Source organism: Euleptes europaea, chromosome 5 (genome assembly GCF_029931775.1).
Source record: "Euleptes europaea isolate rEulEur1 chromosome 5, rEulEur1.hap1, whole genome shotgun sequence".
Classification (NCBI taxonomy): Eukaryota; Metazoa; Chordata; class Lepidosauria; order Squamata; family Sphaerodactylidae; genus Euleptes; species Euleptes europaea.
Window position 1 is genome coordinate 15,438,527 of NC_079316.1, and position 7,089 is coordinate 15,445,615.

The window sequence follows — 7,089 nt, forward strand, 5'->3', positions numbered from 1 at the left end:
GCAAACCATGGGGAATGCAGTGTTAAGATTCAGTCCCTCTGTTTCCTATGATTTAATTGCAAATTGGATTTCTCTGTGGGATCCACAGATGTCGCTTACACCTCTGTTTTCCTTGTGTCCTCAGCAAAGCAGCCTTAATACAGGTACTGTTGTAGAATTCAACGTCCACAGGCAAGATTCTTCTGTAATCCTATCGGAGGTTCTGGAGCAGGAGTCTCTAACGTGGGGCCCATGGGCACCATGTCACCTGCCAACACCCTCCTTGTGCCTGCAAAGTGTTTTTAGAATGTAGGCAGGGCCATGTAGGGCTTTTGCCCAGCAGGGATTCTGATTGGCCACTGGAGATTTGATTGGCTGTGAACAACGTTGCTTTATTACCAAACAAAATGGTGAATATATATATATATATATATATATATATATATATATATATATATATATATACACACACACACACACACACACACACACACACACACATATGTATGTATATGTATATATATTCATAACATATATGAAGCTGTCTTATACTGAATTAGACCCTTGGTCCATCAAAGTCAGTACTATCTACTCTGACTGGCAACGGCTTTCCAGGGTCTCAGGCAGAGGTCTTTCACATCACCTACTTGCCTAGTCCCTTTGACTGGGGATGCCAGGGATTGAACCTGGGGCCTTCTGCATGACAAGCAGATGCTCTACCACTGAGCCACAGCCCCTAACTTAAGGGAGGGAATCATAGGCCATTCATGCATGGCCGTTTAGTCCAGAAAACTTCCAGGCATGGTGCGAATTAACCCTGTAAACACGCACAGCCTGCGTGTTTGGCCCGGCCCATCCCAGAGCTTCCCCGAGATCACAAGTTTCCCTGTTATCCCGACTTTTAAGCAAGCCTCACTACAAATTGGATTTGTAAGCTTACAGGTTGACTCCCTGACTCTCCCCCTCCAACCAGTGCTGCTTCTCGTCACCTCTTCCAGGAAGGAGCCGCCGACGCTCTGCCGTCTCTGTTGGGACAGCGTGATGGGGGCATGCGGAGCCATGCTGCCACCCCTGCCTGCCTCCCCGCTGCCGGCTTCCCCTCACCTCCATTAGGACAGCATGGTGGAGGCTGTCCCAATGGTGAGACGGCATGGTGGAGGTGTGCGGAGCCATGCCTCCACCCCCACCCGCCTCCCTGCTGCTGGCTTCCCCTCACCTCCATTGGGACAGTGCAGTGGAGGCACACGAAGTCATACCTCCCGCCTCCACCTGCCACCGGAAACCCACACCCTCTCTCTCTCTCCCTGGCAGCGTCTTCTTGGTCCGTGGGTTCAGTTTTTTGAAAGCGTGATCCAAAGGGGCGCTACAGAGGAGGGACAAACACTTCCTGAAGTAGACCATGCATTAATGGCCATAAGTAAAATACTTTCATGTGGTCTTTCCCCAGATTATCTTTTAACCTTAGAACTAGGGAGGGCCAGAAATATTATAAAAGAACGGATCTGGGGTATAGAATTCCAAAATGACATTAACTGAACTTCCAAAATTTATCGAATGTTACGGGATCCTCAGAGATTTTATCCAGCAATTTATTTAAGTTTATTGGATTATCCCAAATATCACTGGGCATTTTCTAAAGCCTGCTTTAATGCCCTCCCTTCAGCTTTACTATGGGGTAGATATTTCAAGATACCAGCTGAACAGAGAATATGTCCATGTAGTTCAGAGGAGATCGAAACAATCAGTCACGTTCTCTTATACTGCATGTTTTATTGTGACATCCAAAGAGAACTGATCCACCCTCTATTAAGAAAGCTACATGGTTGCTCAGAGGAATTTTGTTAGGTATCTCCTCTCAGATAAAGACATGAAAATCACTAAACTTGTTAAAAAAATTTGTTTTTATGGCGACAAGGATAAGACACGCTATGGTGACAGCAACAGACGAAGGATGAAAACTAATCTTAATTTTAGATAGACCTCCGATTTTAGGATGATTATTTAATGTTATCTAATATAATTTAACTATCTATTGTATTCTGGTTTTATTTATCATGTTTGTTTTTATCACTGTTATGCTGGTCTGTGACCGAAATAATAAAGTATTATTGTAAAATGTTGCTTTGGCATCAGCTGCCGCCTAGGGTTGCCAACCTCCAGGCGGTGCAGCAAAAAATACAAACAACACAGTGGCCAAATGCAAGTTAGTACTTGCGCTGTTTGTATTTTTCGCTTAACCTCCAGGTGGTGGCAAGAGATCTCCTGCTATTACAACTAATCTCCAGCCAATAGAGATCAGTTCACCTGGAGAAAATGGCCGCTTTGGCAATTGGACTCCATGGCATTGAAGGCCCTTCCCTCCCCAAACCCCGCCCTCCTCAGGCTCCACCCCCAAAACCTCCCGTTGGTTGCAAAGAGGGACTTGAGGCCTCAGCAGGGTATAATGCCATAAAGAAATGTGGAGCTTGGCACCTGGGAGCCAGGTAAGATGCTTTCCCAGTTGGCAGTGATGCAGCAGGGGAGTTGAGGTGCAGGTAGGGTTGCCAGGTGGGTGATATTGGCGGGCAATTGCCTGCCAATATCACCCACCTGGCAACCCTACCTGCACCTCAACTCCCCTGCTGCATCACTGCCAACTGGGAAAGCATCTTTTCCACTCAGCCACTCCAGACCCCGGGCTGCATGTGTGGGCACGCGCATGTGATGATGGCACTTCTGGTTTTACTTCCTGAAGCACCACAGCACTGCGGCTATTTAACAGTCAAAACCCCAAAATTGGGGGGTTTGAGTTTTAAATCAGACACGGCGATGCGGCAGTTACGGAAGTAAAACCTGAAGTGCCGTCATCACGTGCATGCACCCATGCGTGCCTGCAGCCACCCCCCTAAAACCCCCCACAGATTGGGAGGGAAGACCTGGCAACCCGAGTTGCAGGGACAGAGTTTGTGAGAGGCCCCTGCAGGCAACAATGCCATAGTAGCCTGATGCCAGGCACCCTGATGGGACGTAACACAAAATGCTGATTCAGCAATGCTGATTCTGTGAACTTAGGCATGAACACATGAACACATGAAGCTGCCTTCTACTGAGTCAGACCCTTGGTCCATCCAAGTCAGTATTGTCTACTCAGACCGGCAGTGGCTCTCCACGGTCTCAGGCAGGGGTCTTTCCCATCACCTACTTGCCTAGTCCCTTTAACTGGAGATGCCGGGAATTGAACCTGGGACCTTCTGCATAGCAAGCAGATGCTCTACCACTAAGCCATGGCCCATCCCTCAGGCAGATCATGAGAGGGAGGGCAGGAAGGGATGAGCCAGTGCTCTGCTCTCATGGCTCTTTCTTACATGCCCAGGGTAATGCCGATCGCCACTTTGGGGCCAGGAAGCAATTTTCCCCAAGGCCAGACTGGTCAAGGATCCTGGAGGGGTTTTCCTCCTATTTTCTGGGCATGGAGCAGGGGTCACTGGAGGTATGGGGGGATGTAGTTATGAATTTCCTGCATTGTGCAGGGGGTTGGACTAGATGACCCTGGTGGTCCCTTCCAACTCTACTGAACTTCCCTGAATGAAAATTATGGGACTATGTAGGAACACATCTTCTGAATATTGAGCAGGAAGCAAGGTGAGAACAGGTATTCCAGCTACAATTTATGAAGGGAAAATGTGCAGGAGATCAGATCACAGACCTCCCAGCTTCTTATATGCTTTAGCTTTCATAATGTCAGGTATTCTTCAATTTCCACATAACAATTTCTTGAACATCTACCTTTTCATTAGAAAGCGAATTCTTTCGACACATAAGAGAACTGTTGACTGAATCAAGCATCTTCATTTCTGGGAGAGGAGCAGTTGTAAGTGAATATGGAATAAAATCTCTTCATGTCCAGAGGGAAACCTGGCCTCCCGTTTTATAATGAATGTGCCACTAACTAGAGTTCTGTCTTCTTGTGCTTTTTATCTTCTTCTGTCTGCAAATCACATAATCCTCTTGGTACACAGAGAGGGGCCACTTAGACTGTAAAGATGTGAAGAGAAACAAGAGTAGATAGCAAGGTAAGCAACTGAAGTGGCAATAACTGAAACGATGGGAACACTCCAATGTGCTGAGGGCAATAAATCAATTCAATCAGAAAAGAATACCCTCTTGGAATTATTATCTTTTTTTTTTTTACTGTTCGTTTATTTTGTAGATTCGTACATGCCAAGCTTCTCTTAAGGAGTTCAAGGTGGTGCACGTTGTTTCTTTCTCCCCTTCCTTTTATCCTCACAACAACTCTGTGGTCATTTATGCAGGGGAAATTTGTGTTTGGTTTGCTGCAGTTTTCTGATCCGAATTCTCAAACATCATATGCATGAGGACTTTCCCCCCCCCCCCAGAAATTCCAAAAGTACCTTGTGATTAATTATGCATCCCCAGTGAATCAGGGAGCTTCTGAGTCCCTCCCCCTGAAAACGCAGCCTTGTTGCAGTTTGGAGGGGGCGGGTCAGGTCTTAAAAGGACTGCTCCCTATCTGAGTGTGTGCTTTTGCAAAGCTGGGTATTCCTCCCCTCCTTTCTTTAACAGCTCCCAGCCAGGAGCTGCCTTCCAGCCTCTCTTCGGTTGGTGTCTTCCTACACATTTCATGAAGGTTTCACTTCCTCTTTTCTGCTTCGTTTTAAGGAAAGGAGTTGGATGGTAGGGACAGACATGTGGGAGGGAGAGACCAGAATGGGCGTGGGGAGAGACACCCCAAAGTTGGGACTATGCATGGAAAATGGCGGGGATTTGCCTCACTCTTGCCTCGAAGCAGAATTGAAATTTATTATAAAACAGCATCCTAGAACTGCAGGGAAAGAACGAGGCGGGAGCGAAGTGACTTCTAAAGGTTGGTAAAATCGTGAATAATGCAAAGGAAGTCTTGAAGCAGTCCAGCAGGGATCGTGAGCTAAATACCCCTGAGTTAAGCCTTTGCGTTAGGTTAGACTGAGAGACAGTGGATGGAGCAAGAGGATGCAGTGAGTTCTTTGGCAGCGCGGGAAGTCAGACACGCTAACCATTACTCTGAATTTGAAGGATGCTAACTCAAAAATCCTTGTTTTAACTTTCCCTTTGTGCAAATTAAATCTCTGATTCTGTAGGATGGATCCTTTCATCTGTTCCACTAATGGTGGAGCATTCCTCTGGTGGAAGAAGGGTTGCCAGCTCTGGGTTGGGAAATACCTGGAGATTTTGGGGGTGGAGCCTGAGGAAGGCGTGGTTTGGTGAGGGGAGGGACTTCAATGACATAGAGTCTAATTTCCAAAGTGGCCATTTTCTCCAGGGGAGCTGATCTCTGTCATCTGGAGGTAGGGTTGCCAGTGCCATCTTATGCAGAGTTACTCCAGTAAAAGTCCATTAAAATGAATGGTCTTAGACTGGAATACTCTCCTTAGGATTGCACTGTAAATTTAACAGTGCAGGTTTAGAAGGGTGTGGTTTAGGATGGCACTGTAAGGAATCAATCCAAAGCAGGTTTGCTGTGAAGTGATGTTCATTTTATGAGGTATCTTTTTCAATACGCTTCCTCAGGCCCTCTCCTTGTCTTGACATCAATTCTATTTTGAGAACAGAATACATTTTGGGGAGCCAAGCTATCATGACACTTCTGTATCCACAAATGCCATCCTTCACCTCTCCTAATGTCTTTGATGCCATGGATAATTTTTAAAAAGCAACGAGTTGCAGACAAATGAAAGAAAATACAGGGATCAGCTACAAAATCGAATTTTTACCTAGAGCATAAAAGATAGTGATTTCCAAAGCAAACAGAATATTGATTAAGTAAGGGCCTGTTTACAGCTACTGAGCAAATGGTGAATAAAAGGATGGAATAATGTATCTCCTTTCAATAAACTTTAAACATGAGAGCCAGCGTGCTGTAGTGGTTAAGAGCGGTGGTTTGGAGCGGTTAGTAGCTGGAGATCTCCTGCAATTACATCTGATCTCCAGCTGATAGAGATAAGTTCACCTGGAGAAAATTGCTGCATTGGCAATTAGACCCTATGACAATAAAGTCCCTCCCCTCCCCAAACTCCGCCCTCCTCAGACTCTGCCGCAAAAACCTCCCTCCAGTGGAGAAGAGGGACCTGGCAACCCTACATTGACATCACTTCTGGTGATGCATGGAAATTGGTATTTGGGCAAAAACTCTGTGGTAAAAACGGCTTCTACCATAGAGTTTTTTGCCCAAACCCCACAACGTCCCCACATTGCTGCTGATGTGATGATGTCACTTCTGGTGCGCGCTGGAAGTGACATCAATGCGTCACCAGCAACAGAGGCCTAGGACTCAGTTTGCTGATAGTCAGTCCCTTCCCCCCCGTTGCCAGAGGGTACCAACAATGCTACTTCTAACCCAGATTCTGTTAGGCAGAACTGGGTAGCAACTATAGCTCTATTCAGATGTCCGTTTTGCAGTAGATACTGGTAAGTCAAGAGAAGCCTGAACTTCAGCTGTACAGGATCATACCTGGGCATCTCCCCCTCCCCACAAAATGTGTACACAAGCCAGAATTAATTGCACTGTTCTTCCCTGTGAACTATGGCTAGCCCAGGAGGGAAATGGGTAGGTCTCTGACACATCTTTGGAGGGCAAGAAAGAAGTAAATAACATTCTTTCTGAGGTGCGGCCAAGTTCTCAGGAATGCTATATCTGAATCCAATCAAAACCTGCCTGTTTCTCATCACTGGCCCAACCTTGTTTTTTCAGAGTCCGTTGCAGTGATGGATATAAGAGATAAGCAGATGTTGAAATAGCACATGCTTGCAAAGACAGGCACAAAAGAAGCCATTGGACGTGTTAGCAAAGGCACAGGACCTGTTGTGTGTTGAGAACAGAGCACCAAATAAACCTCTGCATATAGGAAGGTCAGTCAGGAAAGAGGCCTTGCTTTGATATCGGCCAAGACAAAATCACAGATTTGATTCTGGCTTGACATCAAAGGGAAACGGTGCTCTTATGCCTCTCCAAGTTGAAATGCGTTCCCATTCAGAAGGCAAAATGAGTCATCCCTCTATTGTGAAAGAAACTCCCCGCGGAGTTCTATGCTTTCAGCCCACATTCTCATGTGGCTTTGCTGTGCAATTCCCAGC

At 46.3% G+C, this 7,089-nt stretch overlaps 2 non-coding genes across 2 annotated transcripts; both read right to left on the reverse strand.

The window, feature by feature from the left end:
• Positions 1-644: 644 nt before the first annotated feature.
• TRNAD-GUC (transfer RNA aspartic acid (anticodon GUC)) lies at positions 645-716 on the reverse strand. Its single transcript has one exon. It is a non-coding gene; the product is annotated as a tRNA-Asp (tRNA).
• A 2,462-nt stretch (positions 717-3,178) lies between these two features.
• TRNAS-GCU (transfer RNA serine (anticodon GCU)) lies at positions 3,179-3,255 on the reverse strand. Its single transcript has one exon. It is a non-coding gene; the product is annotated as a tRNA-Ser (tRNA).
• Positions 3,256-7,089: the final 3,834 nt, after the last annotated feature.